The sequence below is a fragment of the Lactuca saligna genome, chromosome 9 (genome assembly GCF_052625555.1).
Source record: "Lactuca saligna cultivar CGN05327 chromosome 9, ASM5262555v1, whole genome shotgun sequence".
In the NCBI taxonomy this organism is placed as follows: Eukaryota; Viridiplantae; Streptophyta; class Magnoliopsida; order Asterales; family Asteraceae; genus Lactuca; species Lactuca saligna.
In genome coordinates this window covers 15,088,754-15,101,040 of record NC_136425.1, presented here as the reverse complement: position 1 = coordinate 15,101,040, position 12,287 = coordinate 15,088,754, and the positions used below count along the sequence as shown (strand labels likewise).

The window sequence follows — 12,287 nt, the reverse complement described above, 5'->3', positions numbered from 1 at the left end:
TGTACCAAATCTTTCAATCTTTCATTGATTCAATTGTGTAAAGAAAATTACATTACAAAGAAAGCAAACTATCTAATATACATACAAAAAATCTCCACTTGTAACTCTATCTAACCATTCTAACTAATAGTAACAAACTGTTAGAAAATTGGGATCGAACACTTAATTGGATGACAAAGGTCGAACTATCAAATTGAAGTATTTCGATGGTACAGATCGAACACTTAATTAGATAAAATTCAGAGAATGAAATTTGAGAATGTATGTGAAAATGTTTTTCAAGATGTACCAGAAAAATGATCAAAAAACAGATATATCATTTCTGTCTGAAAACTGTCAACAAACAATTACAAACTATCATAAAACTTCCAAACATGTCATTAAACGGATATCTAAAAACTGTCAACAAACACTTCCAAACTGTCATAAAACTTCCAAACCTGTAGAAACATGAGAAATTAATATTAAACCAACTTGAAGTTTTTTGCGCAAAAAATCAAGATTGATGTTATTTGTGTGCCTGCGAAATACTTGATTACGAGCAATGTCGATAGGAGTTTGGTTCTCACATTTGAGAGGAATTAGAGTGACATCATCAATACCAAAATCGTGTAACCGATGACTCAGCCATGCCAGCTCAGCACACACACCCTACGCATAGAGCGATATTAAGCTTCTGTTGAAGAAAGGGAGATGAGTAACCTGCTTTTTCGATTTCCAAGAGATTGGGGCTCCTCCAAACAGTATAAAATAACCACTTACATATCGTATGGTTATGGGACAAGCAACCCAGTCATTGTCACAAAACGCCTCAACTAAAAATAACCCTTGATTTATATTTCTTTTAAGGTAACAAAACACACGCATAACAACATCAAGATGCTCTTGACAAGGTTGTTGATTAAGTTGGCTTAGGAATTGCACCGTATAAGCCAAATCAAGTCTAGTGTGAAGAAGGAAATTTAATTTTCCCATTAACTGTCTGTATAAAGTGGCATTTGGTAGTAAATTTTGATACTTGAACAATGCTTTAAGATCATAAGGAAATGGAGAAGAAACAGTCACACAATCATCAACAGGATAAAGAGACAAAAATCCTTGATAAATTTCTGTTGTAGAACCACCATGCCCATTGAGGTAGAATTGAACTCTAACCCCAAAAAGAAATGAATTTGTCCCAAAATCTTTATGTAACATCCAAAAAATACGGATCAAAAATTTCATTTTAAATTAAACAAATATAAAACCATTTGTCTGAAAATCACATAGTAATTATATATATATATATATATATATATATATATATATATATATATATATATATATATAGAGAGAGAGTCAAGATCAAATAAGAAGGAAATTTTTGGTAGGAAGGTAAGAAGTTTTTTTTCTACATATTTTTTTCGCGAATAAACAAAATGAATCATTAGATGATTCATTTGTAAGATGATTCACAAGAAAAAATTCTCAAAAAAACAACTCGATGATTCATTTATACAATGATTTTGTTGTTATGCACTAAAATTGTCATAAAAATGAATTTTTTCTTAATTTACTTAAAAATGAGTCATAAAGATGTTTTTTTGGGAATTTTTTCTTGTGAATCATCTAGTGATTCATTTATTTTGTTCGTCAAAAAAATATGTAGAAAAAAAACTTCTTACCTTCCTACCAAAAAAAATTTCTTACCGGATCTATATCCTATATATATATATATATATATATATATATATATATATATATATATATATATATATATCAAACCAATGTATCCGTAGTCCGAACATGTCATAACAAAATCATATTAGAGTATAAATCCCATAGATCTCTGGTGCATAAGTTGTGATGTGTTGCCACCGTGCCGACTCATTTCCCTTCGAGGAAGAAGTATATGAAACCAAAACTGAAAACTGTAAGTACAAAGCTTAATGAGTTCCCCCATCATACCACATACCATATAATCACATAATGCCTAACATATTTGGGTGCTGGCCTCTCTTTCGGTCTCTTTCAACCGATAACCGCATAGCATATCTGGGTGTTGGCCTTCCTTTTGGTTTATTCCAACCGGTAGCTGCCTAGGATATATGGGTGTTGGTTTCCCCTTCGGTCTCTTTCAACCGGTAACCGGGGACTATTTCACCCGCTACTACTACCACATAATACCCTAGCATAAACATATAAATCATTTACAACCTAGCATATCTGGGTGCTGGCTTCCCCTTCGGTATCTTTCAACTGGTAACCGAGGACTATTTCACCCCTACCACTACCATATAATAACATAGCATACTAGCACATAAAGCATAATAGATAGTGGCTACCAGATTATTATCATAAAGACAATCATCTCCACTATAATCACCTACTAGTGGGCCGACATTGGTGCCTTCAACACATTCCTACTGGAAGGTAACTCACCTCAATGTCGCATAGTAGCTGAACTGTCCTCGGTGCTGGGATCAACTCCTTTCAAACTCCTACACATAATAATCTCCTTTAATTACCCTTCCATACTCATAACCCTTTTAAGGGCCAACACAGGTCAAAGTCAAAGTCAAGGTCAATACCCTCGTTAAGGTCAACCTTAGGTCAAAGTCAACATCTGGTTGACTCAACTCGCCGAGTTGGTCCATAAACTTGACGAGTTCCATAATCCATAAAACTCTAAAGTCCCGATCCTACTCGTCGAGTTCTTTCATGAACTCGCCGAGTTCTTTCATGAACTTGTCGAGTTCTTTCATGAACTCGTCGAGTTCTTTCATGAACTCGTCGAGTTCTTCCTTATAACATAGTCGGGACCTTTTACTCACAACTTGCCGAGTTCCTCCTTGAACTCGTCGAGTTCTCCTTCATACAGAGTTGGGACATTTTGCTCGTAACTCTTCGAGTTCCTCCTTGGACTCGTTGAGTTCTTTAATCTTCAAGCCCAAACATGTCCAACTCGCAGAGTCATCTCCTAGAATCAATGAGTTTACTCAGTAACAAAAAAGGTTGGGGGACCATGACCCAACTCGCCGAGTTGGATGAACAACTTGTCGAGTCCCCCATAGTCTAAATCTATATAGTCGTTTTTAGTTGGGCTTAATGCATATAAAACATAGATCTGGTTCCATAGGGTCGATATATCACATAAAGTTTCTAACTTTACGTGTATGCATGAGTTATTTAGCTTAAAAGCCCTAAAAAGTGGTTCATATGATTCATGGGACTCCCATGGCCATAAAGTTGGCACCTTTATGCCATGGAGTCCCTTAAAGGCTCTGGATTTGAAATCATGACTCCAAAACATGCTTGCATCCATGAATGGTTAAAAAAAAGGTAAAATACAACCCTAAATGAAGATCTAAGCCATAGACGGCCAAGGTATCAACTTTATACCTCAGATGAGCCGAAAATGAAGTTCTACTTCTGGATCCAAAGCTTCTTCCTTCAACCAAACACTTCTAGCTTCCACTCATTCAAGGACATACCAAAGAATCACTCCTTTTTCACTCACACACACTCACAAGGCTTAAGATCACGAATTAGGGTTTGTTGGACTGAGGAAGGCGATGGGCGTGGCTACAAGGAGGTGTTAAGGTCCTTAAATAGGGTGCAAACCCTAAAAATTAGGTTTTCACTATGGAAGTCCTACTCGTTGAGTTGAGGCTTCTCAACTCGTCGAGTAGACTTCAAATCCCGCATCCAAAAGTCTTATTCCTACTCGATGAGTTTGGGGCCTCCAACTCGCCGAGTCCCTTTTCAAAAATGAATACTTTTTTATTAAAATACATACCAGGAACCGGGCATTACAAATCCACCCCACTTATTTTAAACTTCGTCCTTAAAGTCTGTTGCATCTGGGAATAGCTCGGGGTAGTGTCATGCCCGTAGATTCGGGCTAGTCAACTTAGAGACAATAAGTGTCGAAAATGACTTTTCGACAAAAGATTATTTAGAATAAATAATCTTAACTAAGTTTTAGAATATGTCTCAAGGTTTCCATACATATAAAGAACGCCGAAATCCGAGTTATAACGAAGAATTATGACCCGTTGAAGTTTCGCGACGGAACCGACACGATACCGGGAAATGTAAATAGTGAATTTACGATAGAGCGAGATTTAGCCTTAGTGATCTAAACAAAAGTCGTAGAATATTTTAAACTAAGAACATCGATAAAAAGAACGCCCAAATCTGACTTCGTATAAAGAAGTTATGATTTTCCGAAGTTTCGAGTTAGTAGTGTACAACCCAAAATTTGAATATTAGATCGAGCGGTTTTTAGCCAACACGACCTAAAAAAGAATCGAAGATCTTGTTAAGATTAGCGTAACGAGAAAAAGATGGGTGAAAACGGACATCAGATGAAGAAGTTATGAGGATTTAACGGACCAATCCTGTCCCGGCCTGTTAATAATATAAAATTTAAAATTGATTCAAAATTAGCCGACAGAGTCTAAATAAAAGTTGTAGAGTACGTTCCCACCTTCGCGTGGATATAAAGAACATCGAAAACGGAGCTCGTATGCGAAAGTTATGATTTTTAGAAGTCGGAAAGTGAATTTGCGAAATCTATTGCGAGGGTGATGACGTGGCTCAATCAGGGCCGTCGCTTGCTGATCACGCTTCGCTTCGGATTTATGACACGTTGCTTTGCAGTATGCCCCGCGTCCAAAGAGGTTACGCCCCACGTAGGTCTGATCTGATCCATCCGATGGGTGCAAGACAGCTGGGTCCGAGCTGGTGGTCTTATCCGAGAAGTACGCCTAGCGTAAGGTCCGAAGCTCTGGCTATAAATAGAAGGCCGAGGCTGCCATAATTCTTCACTCCAAAATCTCTTCTTTCTCTCACTAATTTCTCTCTCTAGAGTTTAACCCCCCCCCCCCCCCCAAAGCCCTAGTTAAACCCCTTAGCCCCCGAGGGAAGCTCCGAGGCTTCCGGAGTCCCGAGAAAAAGAACCTTTCGGTTTCGAAACGCTGCTCCAATTAAGTTCCGGTTTTCGATAAAATTCACTACAAGTGTGCTACGCTTACGTAGGTTTTAATATAGCTTTCAAATAATTATAGGAATGTTATTAGGTCCTTAAAATAATTATTTGGGTTATTATTATGAGTTATATTGAGTGTTATTTAACGCTTATATAATAATAATAATAATAATAATAATAATAATAATAATAATAATAATAATAGTCAGACTATTAATTTGTCGCGGTTATCGTTAGACTAAACCCTAGTGGTATTGGTACTAGGTTTTATCGAAGGAAAGTTGTTTTGAGAGTATCGAAGCGCTGTCCGAGTGCTGAGTCACCACCTATCAAGTGAGTGCATAGTCTCTTCCATGAACATGATTTTAATACAAGTATTGATTGAAGTATTAATTATATGTTTATGTGCAAGTTAATTGATGTTGCCTGAAATACGTGTTAAAGAACATACCTGATTATATTTGATAATTTATGATAAAGAGTAGACCTAAATTAAATATGAGGAATATTGGGTAGTATATTCTTACGAGTACAAGTGAGTTATACTCAGAGAATAGAATTTAGTATATGTCATTTATCCGGGAGTATGGATTAGACATAGTCATTGTCCCTAGTCCGAGAGTATGGATTAGGCATAATCATTCATTATTAATCCGAGAGTATGGGTTAGTTATTGTCCCTAGTCTGAGAGTATGAATTAGGCATAATCATTCATCATTAATCCGAGAGTATGGATTAGTCATTCGTCCCTAGTACGAGAGTATGGATTTGGTAAATTCGTTCATTTCTGATCCGGGAGTATGGAGTAGGTAAAACGACTAATCTTAGGTTCGAGAGTATGGATAGCCTCGTTGTGAGGATCGACGGGGTGGGATAAGAGTTGTTTATATATATGGTGAAATTGTATATTTTGTGAGTTTTAAACTATATATATGGTATAACATTGTGGGATTGAAATCCCTATGTACTCACCAGGTTTCCCAACCTGACCCACTCAGTTTATTTACATCACAGGTGTTGATATGAAGTCACATTACACTGAGAGATTTAAAGAGATGTAGATCACTAGTGTAAATAAATGTAAGTTCTGTTTATGCTTATGTTTCTGTATTAACGATGACATCCCAAATGTTTTGAAATGAATAAAATACGTTTCTTCGAAAATGTTTTAATAACGTATTTATCGTGTTTTTCTGGGAACAAATTCCGCAACATTTTTATTAAAAAAAGAACTCTGATTTTTATAAAGCATAAACAAAATCGGTCTTTTCTGGCCGTGAAAATGGAGATGTCACATGTAGTGCTCCCTCATCTCTTCCTCTGGCTCCCAAGTCCATTCTGAGCCCTTGCGGTGCTGCAATTGCAGCTTCACTACCTTGGCCTTATTGTTCCTCAGATCCTTTGTCTTCCTATCGAGGATGGCTACCGGCTGCTCGATGTAGTTCATGTTGTCATCTACCTGAATATCCTCTAGAGGTACCACCTGTCTATCCTCTTGAGGTGGATGACAACCTGAATTACATCGGAAGACTGGTAGCTATTCTCGACAAGAAGACGAAGTAGTTGAGGAACAAGAGGGTTGAGCTAGTAAAGGTGCAATGATAGCACCACAAGGGCTTAGAGTGGACTTGGGAGCCCGAGGAGAAAATAAGGGAGCACTACTTGGAGTTGTTTCCCGACGCAGCAGACTTCGAGGACAACCTTATATAGCATATCACAATCCAAGTCGTTATTTAATCCATCACATCCATTAACGTTGTCACTTCAATATCTACATTTACAAAAAAAAAAAAAACAATATCCAATTTATAATTAATCAAATCTATTTTTGTAACGTTTAATTAAAGTTAAATCACTTTGTGTACAAAGGTAAAGTATACGCCTAAAACACTTAAATGGAACATGACATCTTTATATTTTAGGTTCTAATTTGACTAAAATTCTAATTAAGTCAACATGGTTTATGTCTATCTCAAATGAGAGGCTTTTAATTATTATATCAAGTACCAATATGATAAAAAAAACACATCAAACAACTTCTTTATATGTTTAAAGAAAATCAGTGATGGCAAATTAAATAGTTAATGATTTAATGTGTTTGTGACTTAATTGTAGGATGTGCATATGAATGCTTTTATTCAAAACCCGATGTTTGTGACGACAATTTGAGATATTATCCGCAAGTTTAAGAACCAAGTTAACAACGAAAAAACCAACGACATGGAAAATGAAGACGCATAATATTTCTTGTTTTTTTTGTTATGAATGATATATTTGATGTTTATTTTGGATTTATTAGATAATTTATGTAATGTGGTATATATTTGATGTTTTATATAATGTGGTATGTATGGATTTTTGTATTTTTATCAAATCTGCTATATGGATTTATGTATTTTTATCAAATCTGTATTTTATAATATATAAACTAATATCATAAATAAATTTTACAAAAAACCATTAGCAACGACACCTTTAGAGACGACATTGCCGATTGCGACTACTGCTGCCTCCGGGAATCCTTGTCGGAATATCAATAGTGACGATGCCAATAGTGACCACATCGACATTTAGCGACCCTGGATATTAGAGACGACATCAATTGCGACAACAAATGAGTATTAACTACGAGGTAATAGTGACGATATGTCTTCGCTAGCGATGACTTGATGCATCAAATGCGACGACTTTTGTCGTCTCTAAAGATTATGTTTTTCCATTGTGATAGATACAACAAAACAGACTTTCACCCACGACCCTATCTGTAGGTAATTAATGGGTAATGGTCTTTACCCACGGTTTTCCACAAAACCAGATTTGTGGGTAAAAGCTCGTGGGTAATGTTTTCCCTCAGATTACCCTCAAAGTTATCCACAGATTATCCACGAACATATTAACCCACAGATTTATCACAGACAATTTACCACAGATTACCCTCAGAGTTATCCACAGATTATCCACGAACATATTAACCCACATATTTACCACATGCAGTTTGCCCACAAAATTACTCACGGTTTATCCACTGGCAAAGCTGCCCACAACTTATTCACGACTAGATTACCCATGTAGTATCCACAAAAAGTTTTCCCACATCTTTTCCATAACTCAGTTACCCACAGATTTTCTACGGATTTTACCCACAGATTTTTCACATATTTTATCCACAAAGTATTACTCACGGATTTTCCACAAATATTCTTTTTGGGTGATTCAGAGGATAGTTTGTGGGTAATATAATTGATTTAAAAAAAATTTATATATTTACAGGTTACATAAAATCCAAATTTTTGTATCTAATTTGAAAAAAAATATAATATGACTAACAAAGTACCCAACCAAATCCATAAATTTAATCTAGAAAATTTCAAATATCAAATCCACAAAAGTTTCAATTATCAAATCCATAAAATTAATCTATTGGAAGTTTAAAATACCAAGACCTACAAACATAATACTAATTGTTTGGCATGAATTTACTCCAAAGTTCTTCCATACGTTTCCATAGTTTCTTGATGTTCTTTGGATTCCTCATGTTCTTTTCGAAATTGTTCCAAATCTTGTTGATGACCGGCTTCGAGTCTGGTTCGCAAGTCTCGTATCTAAAAAAAATGGTAAAGCAAAGAATATTAGCTAATGTATGTACTCGTTTTACCAAAAAAAAAGTTAAATCAAACAATATTATAAAGGGAAAAAAATTATCCGCACATTTTTATCCATAATAACAACATACTTTTTTTTATTATCCATAATAGCAACATAGTTTACTATTTTTACCAAATATAGGAAACATATTTACATTTATTATCCATAATAACAATAAATTTACATTTTTTATCAATAATAGCAGCCTACTTATATCTAGCGACATAATTCTCTCATAACACATCACCTAAGTTAATTTAACAAAGCTAACCATATTAATTTCAAACACTTTAACAATTTTACAAATCCTAAACATACCACTATAACAATTTAAACAACCAAAACATATATATGAACAATATAATAACAAAGAAAAATGTACCACTTTAATAACTTAATAAAACCTAAACATACATATTTAAAAATTTAACTAACCAAAACATATCATCCAAATAGCACCATACTTACATTTTCTAACCATAATAGCAATATATATATATATATATATATATATATATATATATATATATATATATATATATATATATATTATCCTTAATAGCAATGTGGTTTACTCTTTTTACCTAATACACGACATATATATATATATATATATATATATATATATATATATATATATATATATATATATTTACTATATTATTAAACATATTGCACATTTCTTGAAATTTAAGAGGTACATCTATTATAACATTATGTAAAAATCTATTAAGCATAATAAAAACGGAAACTCCCCTACGTCTAAACGTGGTAAACCCTAATGTCACCTATATACCATCGTTTCTCCCAAATCTCTTCTCTCTCTACTTGCTCTGTTGAATCTTCAGCAGGCCTCCGTTACGACCACCCTCATGACATCGTTGCTGCAACCCAAAAGTATGTCACCGTCCACCTTGTTCCTCCCTCTCAACTAGATGATCGACCCCCTGGAAGTCCACCATTTCCGCCACCGTCGTTCACCGCTCCCTCTGTCGCTTCTACCTTCTGTCAAGATGAGAAACCCTAACCCTATCCCGTCGTTCCCATCAACGCCAATGTCACACACTCCAAACTCCAATCAAGTAAATCGATAATTACTTCACCTTTATTGAATCTTGATTTTTTTCACTAATCATCTGGTCGTTTATAAAATGATATGTCTAATTGTTGATATACTTAGTTGATTTTAAGTTAAGGTTGGTTGGGGGTGCACCCGTTCACTTCTCCTGTTGTCAATCGTTATATTATATAATCATATGCATCATTAATGGTAGCTTATAAGTCACTAACTAATTTGCCAACCACAACAACATCGGTTGATTTTCTTTCTCTCTCACTTCGCTTCTTTTAGTGAGAATGTGCAATTCGGATTTCATGATTTAATGATTTTGTTGTTCCGTAAACCTGGAATTTTGTTTGACCGATTGATTAAACTGGGTGATAATTGAGTTTTTAGATTTGGATATCTTGAAGGAAAACTTGGCAAAATTGGTTTAAATAGAAACTTGCAATTTTGTAGAACCTACTAGATTTTATGATTTGGATTGAACGAAAGTAGGGTTATTTTTCTTTGGATCCCCTCTATCACCACTTGTTCTCGATGCCGTCAGCAACCTTTTTTACCACTCACAACATTGAAAGTTCATCGAGTCTCACTTTCTTCCTCGATAAAGTATATGGATGACTGAGAGGCTTAAGATAGTGTTTTGAATCACTATTGAGGTAGAAATGTTACCAGACTTGACTTAAAGGTGAGTTTTTACATCTCATGGTTTTAATTCAATTGGTATGTGAAGTGGTGGACGTTTTTTTAATGAGGACGTGTGATTATTTCATTCATGTTGTTTCATTTTTAAGCTTCACAACATGTAATCCCCCAAAGTTTCGATTTTTTTAAAAATCGTATTAAAATTCCTTTGATTTAGAAATCTTGAAGTTGATTCTGCAATTTTCAGTAAAATTAGGTATTGGAGGTACCAAAGGCTGCGGTGGTTCTGGTGGCAGCATCTACCTAAAGGCTAATAAACCGAAACGGAGTAGGGGAATCCCCTAAATCCCCTTGCTGTATAGTACTTTGATATCTACCACAAATGAGTTTTGTGTTTATATGTGGCTATATCAGTAAAATTGTGTTTGAATTTGCCTGTAAGTTTAATTTTCTAATTTGCAGGGCAGTTTTGGAAACATCTAGAAATAAGATCAAATCTTTGAATGCTATTTGTATTGTTCTTTTTCCAGGTGATTCAACTCCTTTTGTGAATTGTAGAAAACGATTTTGTTTATGTATATGTTTATTTCCATTTGATTCTCTATTCCTATTATTTTGTATAGTTTTTTCTTCCTTGACATCATTTTTGGGCAAGTTCGTGAACCTTCTTATTACAATACATTTAAAGTGAATGGTAAAGAGACTAATAACATATGCATGGTGGTAAGCCTCTCGACATAATTACTAGACAAAAGTTTAATGGAATTTCTATAAGTCTTCATAAATTTAAGTCTATTTCCTATGTTCTTTATGTTCTTTATGCAGGTTAAAGTGGGAACTGTCATAGTTGAAGAACTTGAATCAGTCATCAAACCACATGGCTTGTAGATCTGTATTGGTATTTTTTTTTAAATATTGTGTATCGGTACATACTAACAAATGAAAATTTACACAAGCAACAAAACACAAACATATTAAGGTTAGACAATTGTTATTTTATGGGAAAACCATGGAACGGTAATGAGATTATATAAAGAAAGGATGCATGGAAACGTTTTCACTTAAAAGTATTATATGTATAAGGTGGTTCACAAAATTTCTTCATTCTCCTTAATCACTTATATTGTTTATTGATATTGTGTTTGTTAGATTTAAGGTTTCATGTAGATTTGTCATGGTTCTCTAATGCCATCTTTTATTGTCTATTGCTTGCATAACGCCTGTTATCTTCTTTCCATTATAATGCTCCATTTGATTGTAGTAGATACTTTTAATGTTTAAACCTCATTCACCAGGTTTATACAATGGATGCCTGTGAAATACCATTGTAGGTATGTTTTTTGTTGACACTAAATACATTTTGTTTATAACATAATAGTGAGATTGAAATTTTATTAATTCCAGATAAATTTATCTGTGGATGGATATTTTTGTAATGTTTATAATATCTCTTTGGATTGATTTATAGATTATCTGTCAAGCAACCTTGAGAAGGAGTGATGCATGTTTTTTGTTTTCTTCGTTAGAAAAGAGCCAAGAAGAGATCCTGATTAGAGATTGATGCATGTGATATAGGTTACTTACCCATATCTACAATGGTGTTAATTGTTAAATGAGATTAAAATTGATTATGTAGTTATCTTTGGCTGTTGTTTTTCTGTCCATATGCTATTCCCTTTGGTTTTGTTGTTGAATAATTGGGTGGGCAAATTTTATTTTTATATAAAAAAATAAGTATTTCTCATTGTTAATGCTAAAAGAGCACAACATCAAGTTTTATGATTTTTTTTTCTGTGGGTAATCTGTGAAAAGTCACCCACAGACCAGATTCGTTTTTTCATTTTTTGACAATTAAATGTTGTTCTATTCGTCCTATCTTTTATAAAACTTAATCAATGGATGTATTGAGTTGTTTGTTCAACTTATTTTACAAAATACACTTAAACATACATAAATACTTTT

General features: G+C 34.2%; 1 long non-coding RNA gene across 5 annotated transcripts; it reads left to right on the top strand.

Moving 5' to 3' along the window:
• Nucleotides 1–9,368: 9,368 nt before the first annotated feature.
• LOC145017746 (uncharacterized) lies at nt 9,369–12,076 on the top strand. Of its 5 annotated transcripts, XR_013666646.1 has the most exons (5): nt 9,369–10,681; nt 10,788–10,855; nt 10,949–11,048; nt 11,151–11,656; nt 11,794–12,076. It is a non-coding gene; the product is annotated as an uncharacterized LOC145017746 (long non-coding RNA). The 5 variants fall into 5 exon arrangements; XR_013666647.1 differs by having other exon boundaries at nt 9,369–10,368; nt 10,573–11,048; XR_013666645.1 differs by having other exon boundaries at nt 10,788–11,048.
• The last annotated feature ends 211 nt before the right edge of the window (nt 12,077–12,287 follow it).